At 48.5% G+C, this 25328-nt stretch overlaps 1 long non-coding RNA gene across 1 annotated transcript in view; it reads left to right on the top strand.

Annotated features, from left to right (window-relative positions):
* Positions 1 to 25046, top strand: part of LOC311602178 — a 41878-nt gene extending 16832 nt beyond the window's left edge. The window contains exons 3-4 of the long non-coding RNA XR_014780704.1: positions 24708 to 24779; positions 24885 to 25046. This is a non-coding gene — a long non-coding RNA (uncharacterized lncRNA). The remainder of the gene's footprint in view (positions 1 to 24707; positions 24780 to 24884) is intronic.
* The last annotated feature ends 282 nt before the right edge of the window (positions 25047 to 25328 follow it).

Here is a 25328-nt window from a genome sequence, read left to right as displayed (position 1 = left end):
AAGTAGATAAATAAATGCAATAACTCATTAAAAGAAGACTGAATCAAAGCTGGGCATGGTGGTACATACGGCTCATCCTAGTACTTGAGAGGCTGGGGCCAACCTACGCTATACAGCAAATTCTAGTTCAGTCTAGGCCTGTCTCAAAATCAAAAGCAAATCAAAAAGTCTAAAGCCAGGCCTGGGCGGCATAGGGCCTGTAATACCACCTACTCAGGAGACTGAATCCAGAGGATCACAAGTCCAGCGCCCGCCTGGATAATTTCGTGAGACACTGACTCAAGATGAAATGCAAACATAAGCTAGGAAGATAGCTCAGGGTTAGAATGACTACCAAGCATATGAGAGCAGCAAGGAATGACTTTCCAGCACTGTTCACGGAGAGATGACTCAAGAGCAACTCAGGAGCTAGAATCCTTGGCCATGTGAAGGTGAGTAACACGTAACGGGGAAAAGAACCTCTTTCGGTGTCCACTTATCCAATAGCAAGTATCAGCATAAGCCTAGGTAGGGAGGGGGTGGGGGGCACACCAGCCCTCCATGAGCCCTCTCATTCTGCTACTGGAACATCAACTGGTACTCTGGAGAACCATCTGAACATTCATGTCGTTGTAGTTTTATATGTGCATACCCTGGCAAGTTGAGCTCCAGGAAGTTAATCTCAAAGAAGTGACTTGACAACTGTGTATAGGAAGACATGTGTACAAGGACGTAAGCATTGTTTGGGAGAGAAAAACCCAGAAATGGCCTCAACATTAGGACTCCAGGACTTGGTTTGCATGTAGGGCAGGACAAGAGAGGACATTAGCTATCCAGGGGAGAGTTAACTCCTCTCTCTCTCTCTCTCTCTCTCTCTCTCTCTCTCTCTCTCTCTCTCTCTCTCTCTCTCTCTATTTGTCCCTGTGTCTCTGTCTCTCTGTGTCTCTGTCTCTCAATTTCTCTCTGTGTCTCTGTCTCTCTCTGTGTGTCTCTGTCTCTCTGTGTGTGTCTCTGTCTCTGTCTCTCTCTGTCTCTCTCTCTCCCTTGGAGTTTTAAGTATACTGCACCAGGCACATTAATTCCTCAAGATAAGCACACACTTTTCTGGGGGCTCTGAGAGTACATCTGCAAAGGCCCTAGCTCTTCCTGAAGATTTTATCTGAGGACAGAAGAGAACTGTAACAGAGGAGGGTGGAAAGAATTCCGACGGAGGCAAGTTGTTTTCTGCTTATAGAGTTCAACCTGTTCCCTGAAAGTTACAAAAACAGCCGTGAGTGAGCTCCGGAGGAGTTCTGCAGAGGAGGAGGTGGGCCTTTACTTAATACTTTAAACACTTCTGCATTGTCTGAATGTTTTACAAAATGCCAGATTACAGAAGTCAAAAGTCACTCCAAACAATGAAGATACTTGCATTTGCGAAAAGGGTAGGGACACAACTCGATAAGCTGCTTGACCACGGAGCCTCCCCAGCAGGGGAACAAAGTCAGCCCTGCTGACGTCTTGGAGCAGTCTCTAACTGCTGACCTGCGTATTGCTGATGCAGATAGTTAGGAATAGATAATAGCCCTGGCTTCTATCTACCAGGTGATAGCACACCACTGCTCTAAGTTGTGACAACCCATCGTGTCTCCAGATGCTATCAGATGTCCCTTAGAGGTCACAGGCACACCCAGTAGAGAATAAGTGCTTCGAAATGCATGTGGCTTCGTTAAGCCCCTCTCCGCATGGCTCTCTACCAACAGCCCTCTACAGCTCCATTGGTCAAGATGGGGCTTCCGTAGCCAATCCCTCTGCCATCTGTTAGTTCTGTGGCCTTTGGAACCTTATTTTCCTCAGCTCTAAAATGAGATTAATAAGATTCATGGCGCAAGGATAGCCAGATTCTCTTCTTCAGCTGGACCTTTCCCAAAGACTTTTTTTAAAAAGTCTTTATGAAGCCAACACAACAACCACCTTCCTGGACCTCGCTTCCTGCCCAGCTGCTGCCCTCTCTCCTTTCCACTTAATGGCTCTTTGAGCTGGATGCATGATTCCCTCCCCAAACTCATGATATTCTTCTGTCCCTTTTCATAGCAAAGGGCCCCTGTCACTTCTCAATACCCAAACTACAAGCCTGGGAGATGTATCGCCTGCATTCTCAACCCCATAGGCATGTTCATTCATTTTTACTTCCTGTGTGATTTGGGCTTTAAAAAGGATTTCTTTGGGAGGCAGATTTCTGTGAATTCTAGGGTACCCTAGTCTTAATAGTGAGTTCCAGGCCAGCCAGGGCCACATGGTGAGACTCCGTCTTCAAATCAGCAACCACCACCACCACAAGGGAATGTTCTTTCTGGGGTCAGAGGTGCAGCTTGTTGGTGAGCATACGTCTCGCGTGCACAAAGCTCTGGGCTCCACCCAGCACACACACAAAACTGTGTATGTGTGTGGGGTTTTTTTTAAAACTGGGGAGCCCATTGTTTATTTATAACTAGCTAGTTAGATTTGAAACTCTGGAATACATAGCAGGATTTAGTGAAGAATCTCAGGGCAATTCCATGGACGTCCATACCTGCCCCCTGCACACACAGGATGATGGCTGCGGTGATTTGAGACTGGCTATCCTTCAGTGCCATCTTTATGGGAAACAGATACACTGTATGTTCTCACTTCTCCCATCCTCCCCTGAAACAAACAACAGTGAACACACTGCCACTGCGGTACCTTACTCTTCCCCCTAACAATGTACCTTGTCAATCTCTCTGCTTAGTACACAGAAAGCTTCATCAGTCTGTTTTTATACATAGTATTCTCCTGGGTACAGCTTGCCTGGCTTATTTTGCTGGAGTATACCAGCACTAGCTATATGTAGTCTTTTGTGATTATAAACAATATAGAAACATGCTTTTCTTACTTTCTTGTGATGCTGGAGATGAAACTCAGGGCCTCATGCATACCAGGCGAGTGTCCTTACCACTGACCACTGAGCCACATCCCCAGTCTGGTCGAAACATATTTTAAATCTATCTGTTTGGGTCTCTTTTGTGTTTACTCTAAGGGAAGGGTAGACACCATCCTTTGCTGGATTCGGCGAAATAGCCTCCTAAATTTGCTGTTCAAATCTTCACTCGCCTGAATGTTGTTTTTCAAAACATAGCTGTAAATCCCAGACGTGGTAGTACAAACCTGCAACCTCAGCACTTGAGAGGCTAATGCAGGCTTGCAAGTTCGAGGCCAGCCTGGGCTACACAGCAGAGAAAAGCTGTATTAACAAATGGTTATCACAGGCTGCAACAATGGATTAGCCATTAAAGGTTAAAGGTCACAACCAAAAAATAGCTGTCAAAGCCTAACTGTGAGCGTTGTCTTTCTGCTGCTGCAATCCACTCTCTGAATCTCCTGTGATTTGGGGTAAGCAGAAAGCCCATTAGGCCCATATGGAGCCCTGTCTCACCTCCCTGTCCCTGCTCTTGCTGAGCACCTTGGGGCTCTTCCTTTGCATACATGTACTGTTCCTGCCCAGTTTTGTTTCCCACATCCATCTTCAGATCTCAGCTTCCTTGTCAGCTCCTCCAGAGCCTTTACTGACCTCCCTCCTGGGCCAAAGCTCTGAAGACTTCTCGGTTCTTCTGAGTGCTCATGCCTCTTCCCCATAACCCTGGCCTGAGCTAGACAGTCTTCTATCTCCTGTGGGCCAGTTTGATTCATGTGTCACTCCTCCTCCCCATGTAAACTGTGAGGTCTCTGAGGGCTGGGCCATTCCTGTCCATGCTTACCACCAAGGCCCTGAATGTATGAAAACTGTTGAGTGAGTCAATCAAAGCCGGAGGGATGTCCTGGCTCCAAGCAGGGGACCCACAGCATAGTTGGCGCTCAGCGGATGCTGGGTACCCCTTGTTTGCTTTCCCTCAGGTTTTCACTCTGGAGCCTGATTGCCTAACACACGCGTTCAAGTGGGCTGTTCTGCAACCTCCAGGCCTGAAGCTTCTGCCTGGAACCTTCTACTCCTTAGTGTGACTCATTTGAAGGTTGCACACCTCTTCCTGGAATCCCTCTCTTTTGTCTTGGTGTGATGGCCCAGAAGTCCCTGTGGTCAACTACTTCCTCTCTGCCTTTTTTCCCCCCTCTGCCCACTCCTGAAATTCTATGGTCGGTATCCTCAAGCCTCTCTCAGGTCCCTTGTCTTTCATACATAAACCTGCTCTCTGGCTTCCTCATCCATGCTCAAAGCTTCTGGCACCACATATGTTCAAACCCTGAATCTCCTTTCCAGGTTTCTATAATTCACCTTGGCCCCCCCCCCCATCACATTCTAGAATGTAAACAGAACCAGAGAGCAAAGATCCTGTCTGGAATTGCTTACAGTATCCTGTTTCCCCAAGTTGTGCTTTCCACCCAGTACTGGTGTGACTCCTGTTGTCAAATGTACGAATGGGAAGGCCTCAGAGTAGAATGGGGAGAGCTTCTTCCTGCAGATAGGCTTTCCTCTCAGCAGGGCAAAAGCTGGGACCCGGGTGCCATGGCCTATCTTTTCTTGTACGGGCCCAGGAAGACAATTCCTAGGCAGAGTAGGAGGAAGATGCTCGCCTAAGCAGAACCTGTACCCAGGAACCATCAGCTCCAAATCAACACACTGTCTTCCAAGAGTGTTTCGGGTCCTTTGTAAAAACTACTGAGCAACCCCCAGGGAGACAGTTGTCCACGCTCGTGAGAACATCCGTCAGCAAGTCAAGTCCAGCCTCGTAGCCTCGAAGGGGAAGTGGCTGTCCTGACCTATAGGAGTGTTACCAGGGACAAAGGGCATGAGGTAGAGACCATCTGGAGGGAGAACATGCCACCTTGCCCCCAGTGCCAGGGCCTTGCCAGCCAAGGCATAGTAGAGGAAGGCCCATCTGGAGAGGTAGAGGGATTCTGCTGGTTGCCCTGCCACATTGGCTTGAGGCACAAACCTTCTATGGCAGGCCCATCGAAATGAAGGGCCAAGCTCTCTCTTTTTTGCCGTGAGAAGCAGCATAAGAGAACAGAGTTTTCTAGGTCACAGCTGAGCAGGCCCCAGATCTACCCATCTTTTTAGCTTCACGGAAAAAAACCAAAGCCCTCATCAAGGCAGAGAATGTCCTGTCTATGTTCAGCCTCACACTTCAAATCCCAGGACCTCAGGCTCGCCTCTTGAAGGACCTCAGCGGCCTCAGGACTGCTTAGCCTTCCAGAGTTCGCAGTTCCTCCCTGATTGTGTTTTAGAGGTCAGAGGGAGGCCACAATTTTAGAAAAGGCTGCACAAATAAAAGACGCAGTGGGAAAGATGGTGTGGTAAGGGCTAGGGAGCCAAAGAGAGCAGTGGAGGAGGACTAGGCAGGCTGAGTGTGGGATCTTCAAGGTGTGGTCATGGAAGCGCTCCTTGCTGAGAGACCATTAGAGCAAAATGCGAAAGTGGTGAAGGAGGAGGAAGCTCTATGCTACAGGATGAGGATGCCCTAGAGTGGGCCTTGCCTGTCACACTGGCTTCCCCAGGACCACGGCAGCAAGGCATCGTGTGAGGCTATTCTTTGTATTTTGGCCTGACAACAGGGACAGGAAAAGATAACATCTTCTGAAACTCAGGCTGGGCAAAGAACTGAAAGCCCATGACAGCCTGGGTCAGGTAATAACAATGGTGACCTCAATAACAGTAGCATTGAATCTGCCTGAGGCCATATGCCAGACACTATTTCTAGTGCCTTCAGAAAGTATGGCAGTTCATCCTCAAAATGACCCTGAGAGATGGGCGTCCTTCCTTCTTTATTCTTAAGAAAATATTTTATTTATTTGTGTGTGTGTGTGTGTGTGTGTGTGTGTGTGTGTGTGTGTGTGTGTCTGTCTGTCTGTCTGTCTGTCTGTCTGTCTGTCCCCATCCCCATGGAGATCAGAAGAAAGCATCAGACCCTCTTTAGCTGGATTACAAGTGTTTGCGAGCCACTTGCCATGGGTACTGGCAACCATACTCTGATCCTCTAGAAGAGCAGCAAGTGCTGTGAGCCATCTCTCCTACCCAAAGATTTGTTTTACTATTTTTAAGTGTGTGTGTGTGTGTGTGTGTGTGTGTGTGTGTGTGTGTGTGTGTGCGCGCGCGTGCGTGCGTGTGTGTGTGTATGGGTCTCTGTGTGGATGTGTGCACATGGAGTAGGCTTGAGTGTCAGATCCTAGAGAGCTGTAGTTACAGGTGGTTGCAAGCCATCTGACACAGGTATTCAAAATTCAATCCAGGCCCTCTGGAAGAAGTGCAGTACAAGTTCTTAACGTCTGAGCGCTCTCTCCAGCTTCCAGGTGCTATTCTTAATAGCCATTTCACACATGAGAAAATAGAGGCTCGGAGTAGTTACAGAACTTGCCCAAGGTCAATAAGCAGTAGCTAGGCTTTGATCCTTTTAGGAACAGAAGCAGACTGTACTAGCATGGGCAGAACGTGGGCTGGAGACAGGGGCATGTGGGACCACCACTTGGCTATGCAGCTGTAGTCATAAGAGCTGGGAAGTTCAGATACAGTTGAAAGCAATGGATAGTTGGGCATGGTGGCACAAGCCTATAATTTCAACACTCAGGAGGTCGAAGCAAGAGGTTGGCAGATTTAGGCCAGCCTGGGCTACATTAACTGCATCTATCTCAAAATAAAGGCTACGTAGCATGGCATCTGATGGGAGGCACCCGATTTGCTGTCTCCATAGGAGAGGATAGAAGCTGGCCGTCATCTCCACTGGAGTGTGAGCTCCATGAATTCACATCCCTTGTTTGACTGAGCTGATGCTCTATCACCAGGGCCTGGCACAGAGTAGGCAACGGAAAAACATTGAAACAGACGAGCGATGTTCCTTCACCTCTCATTGACCAAGGCTGTCCCTCCCTGCTAGGGACATTGCAATCTTTCCAAGGCGCCAGAGAGTCTGAACTTCTTCCTCATTAAGAAGGTGAGGCATGAAGTTCAAGGAGCATGGCCAAGGTAGAGCTTGAAGCTTCTGCCTGGGGCAGGAACGACAGAAGCTGTGGTGCTTCTGCCTGGGGCAGTGATGGCAGAGGCCCAGAGTAGCCATCCTACTTGAACATGCTGCTAAGGGCTTGACATCTGCTTCCTTGTCTCTACCCAGGGACATAGGTGTTATTCTTCTCTACCCTAGATAACAGCAAATTAAGGCTAGAGGGCCTTCCTTGCCCCAGCTCACACAGTGTCCTGAAGTAGAAGTTCCCTTCAGAAACCCTGAGAGCAAGCCTGGCCTTTCTGAGCAGAGGGTCCTGCTTGGTAAACTGGGTGGGAGCCATCCCAATAGGGTTTTCGTGGGGGCCAGCTAAAATCACTGTACAGGTCTGATGTTGGGGGAGGGCTTCATGGCAGACCAGCTGGGAGCCTAGAGAGGGGTCAGAACGCTCCATCCACACAGCGTACTGCCATGTCTTTCCAGCTCCCTTCTATCTGTTCTACCTTAGCCTGTTAGGTAGGATTGCTGTCCCCATCAGACTCGGAAATCGTATGTCTTCAAGCCACAAGGGCACACATTCCAAAGTGGAAGACTGTGATCCCTAAGTGTGTGGAGAGTTTCTTTCTTTCTTTTTTTTTTCCTTTTTTTCTTTTCTTTTCTTTCTTTCTTTCTTTCTTTTTGTTGTTTTGTTTTTTCAAGACAGGGTCTCTCTGTGTTAGCCTTGGCTGTCCTGGACTCGCTTTGTAGACCAGGCTGGCCTCGAACTCACAGAGATCTGCCTGCCTCTGCCTCCCAAGTGCTGGGATTAGAGGCATGAGCCACCATGCCGGCCTATAGAGAGTTTCTTGATCTCCCAAGATTACACCCCTCTGCCTTTGCATGTCAGATCTTGGGCTGATAGTCAGAGTCTTGCAAAGGCCTGGTTCTGCTAATCCCTTATTCCAAAGCAAAACTCAGCAGTGCATTAAGGCTGTCCTCAGAGGCACAACATATTGTGATCCTCTTCCTAGTCTCCCCACCCTGAGGGGACAGCTATGAGGAAGGAAAATGGTAGTTGAATCTTGGAAGAAGGAAGGTAAACTACAGCCACAGCAAAGGTTGAAACGTGAGCAAGGTGTCTAGGAATGCAAGATGGTGCAGCTCTGAACTACTACAAAAACTATGTCCTTGAGCATCTTTAGAAAGTACTTACTGAACAAGCCACGACACAGTTCTCTACCATCCTGTCCCATCATTTCTTCTTCTATGCGGGTATGGCTCTCACTCACACTGTCAACTTGTTGCTTTGAACAGAACCTGTCTCTTCTCTGCTGTTGCCTTGTTGGCTTGCTCTTTGTATTTCTTTGATCTCCCAATAAGTCTACAAAGTATCTAGGTATAGACGTACTTTTTATTTCTTCTATTCATTCCTTGGAGTGCTTGGTCTTCCTGAGAAGTCCTATCTTTCTGCTCTTGGAAGTTGTCAGCCATCATCTCAGAATAATTGTCCGTTTCCTGTTGTATGTTGAGAACTTTGCTTGGACTGATAGCTCTCAGTGCCAACTTTCGTGCCTCTTGACTCTTCTTTATAGTTTGCCCCTATGCTGTTGTGAATTCATTCAATGCTATCTTCTAATTTATTAATTTCCTCTAGGACTGTGTCTGATTTAGAGTTATCCCATTTAGTGAACTACCTCCTTTATTTTTCTTCTCTTTGGTGGGAGGAATGAAACTCAGGGCACTGTGTATGTCTGAGCAAGCACTCTGCCACTCAGCTCTATTTAGAACTCAGGTTTTATAGTAGATTTTCTTTTCTTATTTATCTTTCTAGTTTTAAGCAACTATATCAAGTCTTTTTAAGGAATACAATTTTTTAAATGTATCTCCATGTATGTCCTAGACATGCTTACTTCCAAAGTCTACTAGCTTATTCTTTAAAACATCATCTGGAGCAAAGTAAGACAGCATGTTGTAGGTCAAGCAACAGGCAAGCGTGAGAGCCAGTATTTAATTCCACGGAGGTGCTGTGCGCTCAGCATCCTCAGTGACCCCACATGTAGAAACAAGAAGATGGAAGCACTACCGCTCAAATAGCCAGTGGCTAGCCCTCAGAGGCCAAGCCAGTGCTTATCACATTAGAATACAGGTGTCCCGGAAGTGCCTACACCCAGGCAACAAGGAGTTGCCACATGACCCCTGCACGCTATGGCCCCAGGGAAGGAGCCAAATTCTCAAAGGCCTGGCTCTGAGAAGGCCAAAGATCTCCTTTCTGTTGTTCTGCTGGCTGAGTGCAGCCCATCTTCCTCCACAGCTTCCTATAGACCCTTCTTCTGACTGGAGAAAGCTTAGGTGGTCCTCTGGCTTTGCTGAGCCTCAACTTCCTCATCTGCACATTCCAATGATACCACCTGGGCCTATAAGGACGGCAGGAACATTCGCTAAAACAACTCCTGAAAGGAGTGGGGCTTCCCAAACTGGGAACAGGGAAGTGGTAGCTAGAACATGGCTTCTTAACTCTTTTCATAACTTTCCTCATACCTTTCTGCTTGAAAAAGTATTTGATGCTGGGCATATAGATGCCCATATAAAATGGGTACCTTTGGAGGTCTCAGTTTCTTTATCTATAATGTCTTGGAGTTGTATTGCTAAGGTAAAAGAAAGTGTACTTAGCCAGTCACTGATGGGCCTTTAATCCCTGCACCCAGGGAGGCAGAGGCAGGCAGATTTCTGTGAGTTCAAGACCAGTCTGGTCTACAAAGTGAGCTCCAGGACAGCCAAGGCTACACAGAGAAACCCTGTCTGGAAAAAAAAGAGAGACTTGGATAGAGCGTGTTTCCAACCACAGGGGTGAAAGGTCATTTATTTGAGCCTGCCCAGCCAATCAGGTGGGATGTCATGACCTTGACTTGGACATTCAAAGTTCTTAAAGCAAGTGACTGGCCCAGTCTTTCTGAATCACTTGTTTCACTTACCTTGCATTTCACTGTTCCCTTTCACCCCATACCAAAGAGCCAGGAGGCCCTGCTTCTACATACATTGGTTCAATCTCCTCTGCCTCTGATGGATCCCCACAGAGCCTGGCTGGCTGGGTGGCCTGTCCCAGTACAGGCCTGGGGTCCTCCCCTTGTATTCCTGGAGCCCTTTACAAATGTGGTCTTGGCACTTGGTTCCAGAACCTGTCACACCCTAGGAAGAGGCCAGAAGGATGAGGTCAAGAGTGAGGTTGCTGCTGGGATCTCTGGATGCCCCCTGCCTGGGCCCGCAGTATACAAACAGAAGTCCCCTGCTGTCTCACAGGCACTGCTGAGGCTTGAGGGGAGACTACGAGAAGCAAGAACTGGCTTTTCCACGGTAGGCACAGCAGCTTGCCTTGATTCTGGGGGTTCTTTATAGTTTGGGCATACCTCAGGGGGTTCCTAAGAGTGTCCCAAACACTTTGAGGTCATGAGCTCAGTTTCCCTCTCTACCCTGTAGGGACATACAGTCACCCTTTCTAGAGGCAAGGAGCTAGCGAGACTAATCACAGTCTCCCATAGCCTAGGATGGATGCCAGGCCCAATAGGGTCCTCTTATGGTACCTAGTGAGACTTCATGGTAATTTAGTGTGAGGGCCTGGGTGATAGTAAGCAGAGGCAAAGTTGGAGTCCAAATTCCCACTGGAGACTCTGGAGAGGAAAGCCCTGGGAGGAGAGGGAGACCTCTTACTAGGGAGCCTCAGTTTGGGACATGATAGAAAATGCCCCATCCCTGGGATTGCACGCATGAGGCCATGTCACTGGATGGCACAGATGAAGGTGGTCCAGCACAAGCCTCCATCCATTGTTGGCTGGGGCTTCGCATGGCATGATTTTCTCCCCATAATAGGCTACTTAACCTGAGTGGTCCTACATTCAGGGAGCAAGGGGTTGGGGTCTGGACATGGGGAACCTGTTTAGAGGAGACCTGGGTTCCCTGGGCCTGGAATTATTGGCTATTGGGCTTCTAGGCTTTGTCTCCTAGGCCATGGGACCAAGGATAGATGGGGGCATGTCTGGCTCCAAAACTACAACCTGTCCTTCCTTCTGGTCTCGTCTAGCCCACTCGTACTTCACCTCTGGATCTTACCTTCCCCGTTCCTGTCACCAGGATTCAGAAGCCATTGCTAGAGCATTGGGACCACCCCACTGAGCTCAACGGGACAGAGAATTACTGTCTTTACACATATTACTAGCCCTCACAAGCCACAGCCTCCCATTGAAGGTTCATGAAGTGACAATGCTAGGACACCTCCATCTACCTTTGTCTGTTTGCATGGTAGTTGGACAGAGGTCTAGAAAGGGCAAGGAGTCTCTTCAAGGTCACACAGAAGGACAGTGCCAGAATCCTTCTTCCCAGACAGGGGGCCTATCTGTAGAGATGGTGCCTGGTGAGAAAAGCTGGGATGAAAGCTGCAGGAGGAACATGGGATTGGAAGGTGGCCGGAAAGTCGGCACGTGCTGAGTGGTAGCCCACCCTGGACTCATTAGCCCAACTATCATGCTGCTTCCATTGGTGAGGGTTCGCATAAACACCCCCGCCCCAGCTCTGGCCCCCAGCTGTGCAGGCTTTGGGTGGCGTGCCCCAGATGTGGGAGGCCCCAGGCTAGAGGCTGGACTTTCTCTCTCGTGACGTGATGTGCTCTCCCAGCATCCTGAGGGCATGGGCCAACCTCTGGCTCATCTCTGCTGTCAGGCCTGGTGAAGGACAGTCAGCATGTCTGGCTGATCAAAGGCACTCCCACTCTCTGGCCTCAGGAGTGTTGGGCTGAAGGGGAGTATCGAGAGCCCAGCTGCCAGCTGCCATTTTGCCATGCTTTGAAGTCCCACTGCATTCAGAACAGGGTCTGGCTGTGGAGGACGACCTCTCAAAAACACACTTAACAACAATTCTTGGCGTGTTGTATGATGAGGCAGAAGAGCCAGCCCTGCCATCTTTTGACCAATCCTTTTTTTTTTTTTTTTTTTTTTTTTTTTGGTTTTTCGAGACAGGGTTTCTCTGTGAAGCCTTGACTGTCCTGGACTCACTTTGTAGACCAGGCTGGCCTTGAACTCACAGAGATCCACCTGCCTCTGCCTCCCGAGTGCTGGGATTAAAGGCGTGCGCCACCACGCCCGGCTCTTGACCAATCCTTTTACCTCAGTGGGCCTCTGCCTCCCTGTCTAGATCAGGAAGGCATTGAAGTTGGATGAATAAGGGCCAGGCTGACTCTGCCATCTCACGACTATGGCTTCTTTTCCTTCTTTTGGAGACCTAGATCAGGCCTAGGTCAGCAGTAGCCTGACACTGAAGACAGAGTGACTAAAACTGCTGGGAGTGGGGGCCGTTCATTCATTCATTCATCTATCTATTTATCTATTGATGAAGTACCACTGTATTCCTGGGAGTAAAACCTGGGACATCACACATGCTAAGCAAGTATTTTACTGCAATGCTACACCTTGGCCCTAGCAACTTTTCTCATTCTCCATCTTCCTCGCCTGTCCGTTTTTCTGAGATTGCATCTCCATAGGTAGCTCAGGCTGGCCCCCAACTTTGTTATCCTTGCCTGAGCCTTTGAGTGTTGGAGTCATAGGTATGCCTGGATTTGGGCCCCATTCGTTAAATGCTTCTTTACAAGAGAAGTAAGTGGCTGGCTGTTAGAGGCAAGGAGAGGGAACTGTGAGCGTTTGGCCTCCTCCTCTGGAAAACACCTCCCCTGTTTATTCTCTAACCACTGCAGCCTAGGTCCAAGCTAATCTTTTGTGTTGTTTTTGTTTTCTGAGACAGCGTCTCTCTGTGTAGCCATGATGGTCCTGGAACTCACTCTGTAGACTAGGCTGGCCTTGAAACTCAGAGAGATCTACCTGCCTCTGCCTCTCCAGTGCTGGGACTAAAGCCACCACACCTGGCTTACCCAAGCTAATCTTATGAAGCACTTTGACCTTTTCAAATAACCCAACAACAATGTCCCTGGGCTTTCTGAACTTGCTGGTCTTGAAAACATTAAAAAACAAAACAAAACAAAAAAACCCTCAACTCTTTTGTGTGTGTGTGTGTGTGTGTGTGTGTGTGTGTGTGTGTGTGTGTGTGTGTTTGTATACATTCACACATGTATCTGTGGATGCCAAAAGAGGGTATTAGAGTCCCTGGACCTAGATTCACAAACAGTTGAGAGCTACCAGTATGATCCTAGGAACTGAATTTGGCTCTTCTGGAAGAAGGGCAAGCACCATTAACTGCTGAGTCATCTTCAAAAAACTTTGTTTTCTTTTGTATGTGTGTCCTTTAGTGTTACAAGAGGACAGGCCCACACAGTCTCTCCCGGCTCAGTGGCCTTGGCTCTGGCCTACTTCACAGCCCTGCGTTACCTCTGGGTCAAGGATGAAAGCAGGCTGCCCAAACTCTCAGCCATCTGCTGAGAGGTAGTATATCCAAATCGTTGCTTGCCCAGAAGAATCAGTCAGGGGTGACCCAATCTGTTTATGGTCCCCAGAGCCAAGGGTCCATGTCACAGTCTCTAAAGAGCCAGGCTGTGCAGAGGGTGGCCCAGGGTGGACTAGCGAACTGCACTGAGGACTACCTGCTGCTGACCACATTCCCGTAGAGAGGACCTCTGGATCTCCACAGGTCCCATTGAGTGACAATATCCTACGGAGAGCTAGTAGTGTGAGAAAAGCAAGGTTGCCCCCTGTGACTTTAGGGGTATTGTGGGACTCACTATAGGGTGTGCTGTTAATGGTGAATAGAGCTGCAACTCCCAAGTCCTCCAGGTGAAGACCAGCCTGTAACATCTTATTTTTCCCCAACCTTAGGTCTCAACTCACATATCCAGAAGCAGGTCATTCGAGCTTGAAGAGCCCTCAGAAGTCCATAGCCTAACGTCCCCTGCACATCGAATACGCATTCACATGCATGCATACACAGTTGTGGACATGCGCATGCCTCTGCCTACATGTATAGAGTACAAGTGGGAAGTCGGGCTTTGTGGAGGGAAAGAAGCAGGTCAAGTTTAGACTAGCAAGTCAGTGGGGGCTAGAAGGCAGATCGTTGGGCCCTCTGGCTATGTAGAGGGCAGTTTCATGCCTGTCTTTTTCCCCTCCTTGGAAGGTCCACAGTAGCTGTTACTCCATGTGGACCTTTCTCTCCTGTTACTCCATGTGGACCTCTCTCTCCTTAGTTCTCAAGCCTTGGATCCAGGGTCTGGCTTCTTGCTGGAGAAGTCCCCACTCACTGTTCAAATACACAACTACCTCTTCACTTTTGGCCCATATCCTTCCCTTTCTCCCAGAAAGATTGCATAGAGAGGAGTCGGACCCAGGCAGGGTAGCCCAGGCGGCGACAGGGAAAGGCAACTAGCCCTTCCATCATGGCCCTGGAATCCAGAACTGCAGTGACCCCGAGGGTGGTGAGGAGGAAGTAAATAGCCTGTGCCCTCGGCCTCAGTCATCTGCCTGGCTGGCTAGAGAGGCGAGGCCCTGACGAATGATAATAACCATCCCTCCCTTCTGGATGGCCCTTTCACACACACACACACCACTGCCTTCCCACCCAGCCTCTTCTGGTTTCCCCGACACAAGCACAAGTGGTCGGGAATGACCCCTTTGGCCAGATGGCTGCTCAGAGAGCACAGGGAAACCTGCCTGAGGCTGCTTAGCATCAGTGCTGACATTAGCCTGAGACCCAGGGTACCATGCTCCTATGCCCCTTAGATTCCTGTGACACTTAAAGACCCGGGCCTAGGCTCTGGATTTCTGCCCTAGTTAAGGGGTAAACTGCTTAGAGACTCTAGGTCAGGAAGGAAACCTAGTGGGAAATGGTTGCAGATGGAAAGAGGGTACCAAGGGTGGATATGACTAAAAAGATGAAATCTTTGCTTATCCTAAGTTTCCTTTATTTTGAAAAATGTTTGTCTAGCTTTTCTTTTCTTAAATTTATTTTATGTATATGACTGTATCTATCTGCATGTACACCTGAATGCCAGAAGAAGGTATCAGATCTCATTATAGATGGGTGTGAGCTACCACGTGGTTGCTGGGAATTGAACTCAGGACCTTTGGAAGAACAGCCAGTGCTCTTAACCTCTGAGCCATCTCTCCAGCCCTGCCTAGCTTTTCTTGAAAGCAGAACCATTGGCAGACAGCCTCCTGGTTGTCCTTCATGTGAGAATGTCTTCCAGACCATTCTTGAATAACATTTTTCATTGGGCATTGAAATCTGGGTTGGCAGCTCTTTTCTTCTGGGATTTATAAAGTACTATGGCACTTTCTTGTGGCCTCCATGCTATGACACCCTTTTCCTTTTGTAGTCTGGTCTCTTGAGTCAGGAGGAGGCAGGAGCTCGTGTGAGGCGAACCGCATCTCCAGTCCTTCCTAGCCCTGGGAGGAAGCCTACGTGCGACTTGAGCTTAGCCTTTACAACATTGTCCTGAGACAGCAAAGCTAAATGAACACACTGGCGCTTCACTTGGGACTCTGGCATCCTCTGAGTTTCAGAGTTCTCTAACTCCTCCAAACTGATAGCTCCCAGTGTAGGAGGAAGAGGCCCTGCAGAGCTACCTGCTGATCTTGTTTCCTCTCAAGGGCAGAGCCTGCATCTTATGCCTTTTGCTCTTTCCACTCTGCCTGCCCTAGCCCCAAATCTGTTGTTTCCCTCTCATTTAGACCACTGCAAAATTACCTCCTTGGTGGGTAGGAGGTAGCAACCTGAAGGCTCACTATGGGTCCCCACACTAAGATCCTTATGTTGCACTCTGGTGGCTGGCTTGTCACAGCCTGGAGATCCCCTTGCAAGCTCATGCAGAGACAAGACTCTTTGCATCAGTTTTTGCATCCGTAAATTGGGGCTGATGATACAATACCATAAAGTTGACATGAAACACTGTTATGGGTTGGCCTGCAACAAATACAGTCAGCCTTCTATAGGCAGGTTCGGTATCTGAGAACTCAACCAATCAGATTGAAACCATTTAATGAGAAGACTGTGTCCATGCTAAACAGTACAGCATCACAACTATTTACAAAGTATTTACATTATATTAGGTATTATAAGTCCTCTGGAGATGATTTAAAGTATGAGAGGGTGTGTGTAGATTATATGCAAATCCTATGCTATTTTGCATAAGGGACTTGAGTATCTGTAGAGATGAGTATTCCCTAGGGACCCAGAACCCATGCCTTAGGACCCCAAGGGAGTGATTCTACTCAAGAAAGATTAGCTCATTATTATTGTGATCAGTGACACTATTATACCATAGCAGCACACAGATACCAGAATTCCACTCCCTATGTTCAAATCCCCTGTGTCACCTCCTCAATCAAATCATTTAACCCCTTATATGCTTCCATGGTCTCATCTTTAAAAGGCAGCTACTCAGAGGCACACATCACCAGGCTGTCACAAGGCTCACAGGACACAATCCATATAAGCCCTTGGCATAGGATAGAGCAGAGCTGTGAGCTACTGATGCACATGAGCTAGGAAGAGACTTCCTCTGGCCACTGAGAAAGAAGAGTGAGGGCTGTTGGGGAGGGGTTGGCTCTAGCTTGTGCTAGGGACTCCTGTGTCCCTGAGGTAGCCCTTGGGCCCTACCAGGTTCCTGGCTGGCTGGTGTCATTCCTACCTCTGCCACCTTTCATGACTTCCTCCCTTGGCTTCAGTTGCCCTGCCTCTGGACCAACTCAAGGCCTTCTTTGGGAGGCCTCCTCAAATTTCTACATATCAACTAAGCACCTCATCGGCCACAGGGTGTTCTCCCAGGCCTGCCGGGGAGGAGGGTAATTGTTATCCCTGGCTGTAGGTCTGCCCTGCTCGTGATCCACATGGAAAGACAATGACATAAAATGGACACTTTCAGTTTTGACTGAACTGGAGAGAAAGATGCTCTTCATCAGTCTCCTTACCTCGAGCAGTTTCAGAATTTATATAAAGAGCAGAACAAAACCAAGCTGCACTTCTGCACAGTTGGCTGTGGGTCTTAGTGAACTGAGCTGAGAAAGGTCACAGAGGTGGAGGCAATTCAGGGATTTTTGTGTTCTTGTTGCAGCTGCCTGATGACTCTCTCTACTCATTATGTTTCCTGGAGGAAGGTGGAACTGAAAAAGATGGCACTTAAAAAAAATAAACAAACCCAAAACTCCTAATTTCAACTGAGACAGTTCTGTAAGAGAGCCCTGGGTTAGCATCCTAGCCCTGGCCTCCGATGTGACCCAGGGGCTCTTTTTCCTCCTAGGCCTCACTTCACTTGGTCATCTCTCTCACAAGCAGTTTGTCACAGATGAGTCTAAGGTACCTGACTCCCAGGTGGGTACATCCTAGTAGCCCTTGCCACTGTCATCCCAGGGTGGAGCTTGTCCAGCACTTGCCAGCAAATATGTGGTGAGTGGATGGAAACTACACTCCAATAGATTGAGAGAAGTCCAGACAAATGGCCAAGCCAGCCCCCACAAGCCAATGGCTCAGTCTTGAGCCATTCTTGCCTATCTCGTGTCCCAAGCCTGGCAGCTGAGGGCTTGGAGGTAAAGCCTAGCTGCTGCCTAGAGGATGGGGTTGCTCAGGCCTCAGCCGGAATGTGGCTGGGTTTATTTTGGTCTTCTAAATTGGAAGGCTGGAGGCTCTCATTTAGCAAGCATTCCCTGCTTGGAGCTGGAGCCCAGGCTGGGGTGGCCTGCCTCAGCTGCCAAGCACTAGCCCCACACCAGACCACAAGCCAACCTCAGAGCTGCCTGTGGCTGGCCCTGCATAGCAACACCGCAGACAACAAGGCCCCTTAACTCTCCTAGCAGTGTCGTGGGGGTCTCCATTGCTAGTGGGGATCAGCAGGATAGGGCCTGGATCAGGGTGGGCTCTGCCAGTCACTGTGCCCAGTCTGGGCACCTGCCCTCTGAGTGCCTTTGCAAGGCTGTGGGGATTTTTTTTTCCGTACAGCTAGGCTGAGCAAGAAATGAGGCAGTAGAAATGAAGGCCTAGGGCCCAGCGGGCCACTGGGCTTTGAGGGAAGGGCCAGCTGTTTTCCATCTTCACTGAGGGCTGAGGGAAAGGAAACAGGCTGGAAAAACAAGAAGAGGGGCTGAAGTCTCCAAAGACCAGCCTTCCAGCCTTGGCCTACTGTGGAGAAGTGACCAGCCCTCCAGCCGTCCCACTTCAAGCCACCTTCCATGCTGCTACCAAAGGCACCTTGCCAGCAAAGGCTTCATCGGATTATCTCTTTAATTAAAACATTTCAATGGCTCCCTATCATCTACAAGGGGAAATCCGCCTCCCATTCAAGGACCTAAGGCCCCTCACAATGTGGCCCCTGCCCACCTTTTCTGCACAACTCCCAAGGCCTCTCCACCCCCACACTCCACAATAACCTGCCAGCTGGCTTGGGCTTTCCCCAAGACCTCCCATGTTGTGTCAGGCCTTCCAATCGTCCCCCCTGCCTGGGAAATCCGTTCTTGTCTGCATTGGCAAACACTTCCTTATTGCTAATACTCCAGCTCAAATAGTTCCAATTCCAGGTGTAGTGGTACAGGCGTGCAATGCCAGCTCTAGGGAGGCAGAGGCAGGAGAATTGTGAGTTCAAGACCAGGCTAGCCTCCATAGTAAACCTTTGTCTCAGAAAAGAACGCCCTCCCCCCAAAACTTGCATGCTCAGTGGCTGAGTGCTTGCCTAGCATATGCGAAGTCCCTGGTTCCATCCCTGAACTGTAGAGAAAACTGTTTCTGAATCTGGCAGAAAGTTACCTGGCCTCTGTCTTGTGCTTCCATTGCATGATTTTTCAGGCTCACAGCCACTTCAAAAGTATCCTCTAAACACTAGCTGTATGCCAAGCTCCGTTCTAGGCACCAGGCACACACTGGTAAAGTCCATAGGCCTCAGCCTCTGTCTTTGTGGAACTTCATGTCTGGGAGAAAAGTAAGAAATAATCGAGTACATCACCTGAGCTCAGGGATGCATACGAGGTGTGTCGGCACTGGACCATCAGCCCTAGAGGAGGTGGTCTGTGGCACCTGCTGCTTTCTGTGGGGAGATAGTTCTATCATGGTGATATCGCAGAGTACATGGTTAGGACAAGGAAGTAACAGCAAGCTCCAGTCCCAACTCACCAGTCTCTGAGTGCCAAGCTCATTTCTAAGTTTTTAAACATACAGTTTGTATTTGCTGTGTAGTAAAATGTACTGGTAGTTTAGCATGGATATTTGGGGTTTTTACATGCCTGTCAACTGTAGGAGGTGATGTGTAATCCCCTCCTGGACTGAGATCTAGACCCTCTCCAGTGCTCCAACAGGCTTATGTGTGTTTTTTCCCAATCAGTAACCCCCCTCTTGCTACATCCCCCTTCATTCCTAGGGGCCGGTTGTGTTTGCTTTGAGTTCACACACATGAACTATTAACGGAGTATGCCATAGCATATTCTTTTTGAGTATGTTTGCTGTCTTTTTCCAATTTAGCAGAGCTTCTAAAAGATTCATCCATGTTGTTGCAAATCATGGGGGGCATCCATTCCTTTTTATTACAGTATGGCATTCCATCATATGCTTATCCCTAGGTGCCTTCAGTTTCTATTTTCCAGCCTGGCCTGCACAAGTAAGAAATGGCAGCGTGACAAAGTAGCCTAAGCCTTGGCACCTGAATACAGTAGTTATAATGTGGGCTCTGCCTCTGCTAAGCTTGGGGATCTAGAGGAGGCACTTTACATGTGTGTGTTGGGGGGTGGGAGGTACATGTACATGTGTATGCTCATGAGTGTGGAGCCCAGAGGTCAACCTTGGGTTTTCTTAAGCAGGGGTCACCCAGCTTTGTTTTGTGAGACAGGGTCTCTCCCTGGGCCTTGCTATTAGGCTGGCCTGGCTAGTCAGCAAGCTGTGGCACTCTGCTCTGTGCTTGCCCATCTCAGGGGTTTGCAAGTGCGCCATCACACCAGCTTTTCATATGCTTTCTTCCAGAGTGTTTCTGCCATAAGTGCTTTATGACCGAGCTATTTTTCTAGCCCTGCTTCCTTCTGCCTCTTTTGATTGTTTTGGTTGGCTTTTGCTTTGGGGTGACAAAGCCTCTGGCTGACCTCAAATTTCTCAGACCTTAGAACCTAGATGTTTCTCTTCTGTCTTTTACTTCGCAAAAATGAAGAGGGTCATGGTTGACCCTCTTTGAGAGTTGGCAAAGACTTGGCGAGGCCACCCCCCCGCAGGAAACTGTGCACCAAAGCCTTGGTACAGCAGGCTCAGGGCCCACTCTTGCTTAGCTTAAGCATCAGAGGAGCAGTGGGTAGAGTGTGCCTGTGTGCATGAGGGTAGACATAGTGACTGTGTGGCTGTGAGGGTGTCCACAAAATGTTTTCTCAGATTGCTTTTGGGATAACGTGAGAGAGGGAAAGGTTCTGCGAGGCCAGAGACACTTGCGTAATAGAGAAACCCAACATGTGAGCTGCTAACTAAAGGCCTTTTATATCCCCCTTGCAAAGAAAGAGGTAAGGCACTCATGACCCCTGCCACCAACCAGGGGAAGGCAGGCAGGAGCCCAGGGCATTCCTGGAGGGTCTCTGCTTGAGAACCTAGACGGGACCTGAGAAGTTAAGTTTTATAAGATCACACAGCTTAGTGTGTACTGGAGCAGAGAGTCTCAAACCTAAGTGTGCTTGGCTCAAAGTCAGTGGCTTCAGGGCATCTTGGAGACCTTGAAGCAGCGGGGCTGGGAAAGCACATTGTGTTCTAGCCTGAAGGACCATGGGCCTGCTGTCATCCACCATTGCAGAGGGTACGGGAGGTGCTCCTGCAAGCATGCGCCATTAAAGTGGGCTCAGCTACACATCATATCCTCTCTTCCATCTCTATTTCCTGAGCAAAACATCAGCATCCCAGCTCTGGTTCCTCATGCCCCTCAGCTCCTGCCCACAAAGGGCCTTGTCCTTAGAGTTGCTACTTGTGAGCCTCTTTCCACTCCACTTTGGCCCCAGAGGCCTTGAAGGACACTATGTGTGCGTGATAGGCCCTTCTCTGTTCAGTTGTTATCTGCTTCAAGCCCCGGGCCCCGGATAACCCCAAGGAGACTACTGGCTACAAAGCACGCAGCTACCGGCCCTGGCTCTGCTCTCCCTTTGTGAGATAGGGCCACTCCCTTCTGCTTTTTTCCTGCCATGTGTCCATTCTTCTGATTGCTGCTATCCAAGGGCTTTGTCAGCGGGCAGCAAAGGCTAACAGTATGAACAGTGCTGAGTCAGCTCAAGGTCCGGAACTGAGGAGCCTGGAGGGAGAGAGGGAGACTAGGTTCTGTTTAGGACTGAGGCCTGCACAGGGCTTCAGGCTATACTGTTGGGACCTGGTGAGTCTGGACCATGTTGAGGCTGATCACTCAATCTACGTTCAGCAAACTATCGTGGAACAGCAGTTGTGTACCGGGCCACAGGTTCAGAGCCTGAGACACAGCCAGGTACAAGACAGACTTTGGCCCCTGCCCTGCAGAAATTGCCACAAGGCCCTGTTCTTCAGCGAGGTCTGAAACTTCCATCTGTAACACTTGCCCTCTTGCTTGTAGACTTGGAGAAATTAGGGCCATTGTATTGATCGCAACAAGGAGAGTTAAAACCCAAGATTAAGGCCCGCAGTCAGATCTGACTACCATTCCTCCCAGGCTTCTCACTAGAAGGCCACACTCACTATTTAATCTGGAAGATACTTTACTCACAACTTGGAAACCATACCTGGGAAAGACTTGGCTTTTCAAGGAGGTTCTTGCCCAAGTGTCCCGGACCAGGCTCCCAGCCCCTTGCAGTCTCTCCTACACCCTTGAAGCTTTTGTTTGGCCAGGCAGACACACCAGGGGGTGCCGGCTGCTTTCCCCCACATTTCTTCTATTTGTGCCTATCTCTGAAACTGGACTAGGGGCTCTTGCAGGGCACAGCCTCCCATTTCTATAACTCCAGCTCTTTTTTTTTTTTTTTTTTTTGGTTTTTCGAGACAGGGTCTCTCTGTGCAGCCTTGGCTGTCCTGGACTCACTTTGTAGACCAGGCTGGCCTTGAACTCACAGTGATCCACCTGCCTCTGCCTCCCGAGTGCTGGGACTAAAGGCGTGCACCACCATGCCCGGCTGTAACTCCAGCTCTTAAGTCTGGCTGCGGTAGACATGGAGAAGCTACACCGTGGCTAGCTACACAGTCAGCGTTGTTGCTCACTAAAGCTGTTTTCTCACACACCCTCAATTCTTGAGCTCTGGGGGGCAGGTGGCTTGGGTTTGCACTGTGGGTTTTTGTTTGTTTGTCTGACAAACACGTTTTGACCCTGTGGCTTCATCTTTTGGTGTCTTGTCTTTCTATTGGGAAAATATCCTTAAGTAAAATACTGACCTCCTGAGGTTGCTGGGACACTCGGCATCGTGCCTCGGGCATAGTCAGTGCTCAGTAAGCACCGGTTCTTCCACTTGGCTACTGTTGTCACGCCTCGCAGGCAACCACTGGCGCTAACATCTCACATGACAGACATAGAAAGCGACTTCCTGAACGGGCTATACAGACATCCAGGAACGGCTCCTCCTCTACCTGTCAGCAGGTTCCTTTCTCATACACAGATGCCACATCTGGGGATCAAAAACATTGGGAAAAAAATTACAACTGCAAGGAGTATGTAGAGACAGTTTTTTCTTGTCATTATCCCTTAAGCAGTGCAGTTTGACAACAATTTGCATAGTATTTACTTTGTATTAGTGTTTTACTTTGTACTGCTGGGGAATGAAGCCAGGGTCTCATTCATAGCGGGCAGGAACTCCTTAGTCACCCCTTAGCCTGCTGTATTAAGTACTGGAAGTCATTAAAAGTTTATTTAACTGGATGACTAGTGTGTGCCTGAAACCTCAGTACTTTGGAGGCTGAAGCAGGGGGATACTAGTGAGTTCCAGGCCAGCCTAGGCTACAGAATGAGACCCTGGTTCAGTAAAATAAAAGACTCCAAAAGAAGATAAATAAAACTTATTTCTATAGGAGAATATGTTTATATTATATGAAAATACTATGCTATTTGGTATCAACAATTTAAGGACTGGCAGATTTTGGTCTCCAGACAAACTCTTGAAAAGAAGAGGGCTGGTCAGGCCTGGAGGTGCACACCTTTAATCTCAGTATTCAGGGAGGCAGAGGCAGGCAGATCTCTGTGAGTTCGAGGCCAGCCTGATCTACAAAGTGAGTCCAGGACAGCCAAGGGTACACAGAGAGACCCTGACTGGAAAAAACAAAAAGAAGAAAAGGAGGAGGAGGAGGAGGAAGAGGAGGAGGGCTGGATATGCCATGGGAAGACTAAGCATTGGCCAAGCTCTTTTCAAACTTATTCATACATAGGATCTATCTGTAAACAAACTTTATCTGTTGACAAACAGGGCTGTTGTGCAGGAGGAAACTCAGTTTATTGTTTTAGTTTATTTTGTTGGTTTAGAGTTGTGTTCTTGTTTTTGTTTTTTTGTGGGTTTTTTACTTGCTTGCTTGTTTGGAGTTTTTGTTGTTGTTGTTTATTTGTTTCTTTTTGTTTTTGGTGTTTGAGTTAAGGTCTTATACTGTGGCCTAAGCTGATTTCAAACTCATATTGTAGTCCAGGCTGGCAGTTCTCACAATTGTCCTATTTCAGCTTCCTGAGTGCTGAGCAAACAGGGGTCTACCTCCATGTCCAGACAAGGCTCCATATTTCACAACGTTCTTATAGTTAGTTTTGTGTAAATGAGCTTGTGCATGGTGTGCGAACATGTGAGCCACGGTGGGCATCTGTGGGCATCAGAAGTTGCTTTTCTGCTTCTACCACGTGGAGTCTGGGGATTGAATTTAGCTCATGAGTCTTGGTGACAAGCACTGCTATTGACTGAGCCATCTTGCCAGCCTTCTGCATTTCTTTTGTTTTTCTTGTTGTCTTAAAACAATGTCAACGGGTAGCTCAGGTTTGTCTAAAACTTGCAGCAATCCTCCTGCCTCTGTCTCTTGAGTGATGAGATCCAGCAGATACCACTAACCCCAAGCAAGACTCTATTTCTGACAAACTCCTGGGTCCTAGGGCTTTGCACTTTGAGCAACTCTTGCTGGCATTTAACCACAAGGGTGGCTCTATAGCTGTAATCTATATAGGATTTCAAGAGTATCAGGGCCCAGGAAAGATGCATCCTGAACTCTTGAAGCAGCTCAAAGGACACATTGCCATTCTTGTTTTATAGATAAGAAAACTGGGGCTCAGGGAAATCAAATGACTGCTCCAAGGTTAGAGAGTTTACAGGTAACCCAGAAAGGATTTAAATTCAGACCTGGATGACTCCGACTCTATCTTTCCCCATTCTGGAAAATGAGGAAACAGCAGCCACTCTGTGGCCTGGTATCTCCCATAGGATATCTGTCCCACTGAGAGAAGACTGCAACATAGTAATGCAAGCAATAGCAAAAGTCACCTCCTGGGTGATATTCTTGTGCAAGTTAAAGGTAGGTAGATCCTGGTGTTTCTGGTAACTCTATGGTTCACTGTTACTCAGTCCTAGCCATCCTGTCATGTCAGGCTGGAGAGATGGCTCAGTGCCTAAAAGTACTGGCTGCTCTCCCATGGAACTTGGGGTTCAATTTCCACCTCCTGCATGGCATCTCACAACCGTCTGTAACTCCAGTCCCAGAGGATCTGACACCCTCTTGTGGTCTCTCTGCCAAGTTGCATGCACATGGTACATAGACATACACAAGCAAGCAAAACGCCATACACATAAAATAAAAATAAATAAAAAAATTTTAAATGATCTTAAAGGGAAAATCCTTACATCTTCTGGATCCCAGATCATTTCATTGGGCTTCTTGATTAGGCTATGACAGCCCATGACAATGAACTCCAATTCTTAGATCTTTCCTAGGTCTCTTCACCCTGTAAATCTTGAGAACTGGGTTTCTGGAGCCTGAAAAACCCTTGGAATGGTAAGTTCGAGTATGTGTGGATATGATGGTCCCTGGGGTGGCTACTCATAGCTTTTACTATTTGTCTATTCCTTTATCAAACACCTGAATGTCAACTCTGCGCAGGCCAGAGCTGGGCACTAGGAACATGGTGAGGAATGACAGAGATCTCAGCTCAGCCTCTATGAAGTCTCCAGGACAGAAGCTCTGAGGAAGCTGATGCCTACATCTAAACACAGGCTGGAGCCGGAGTCTGCCTTCCGTCTATTTTCATTGCATCCCCACTATCAGCAGGTACTGTTAACTTTGACTTACTTCCATTTAATTTTATACATTTAAGTGTTGTACCTACATGTGTGTATGTGTACTATGTTCACGCCCAGTGTCTGTGGAGTCCAGAAGAGGGTGTTAAACCCCGTGGAACAGGAGTTACAGACCTTGTGAGCTGCCATGTCGGTCCTGGGAACAGAAACTGGGATCTCTGAAAGGGCAGCAAGTACTCTTAAGTGCTGAGCTATCTCTCCAGCCCAACCGCTAATATTTTTGAAGGTAGGCCTGACTGAGGTCCCA

This window comes from Acomys minous, assembly GCF_964271855.1.
Source record: "Acomys minous genome assembly, chromosome: 7".
NCBI classification, from domain to species: Eukaryota; Metazoa; Chordata; class Mammalia; order Rodentia; family Muridae; genus Acomys; species Acomys minous.
Note: the sequence above shows the minus strand (reverse complement) of the source record. Positions and strands in the feature narration are given on the sequence as shown.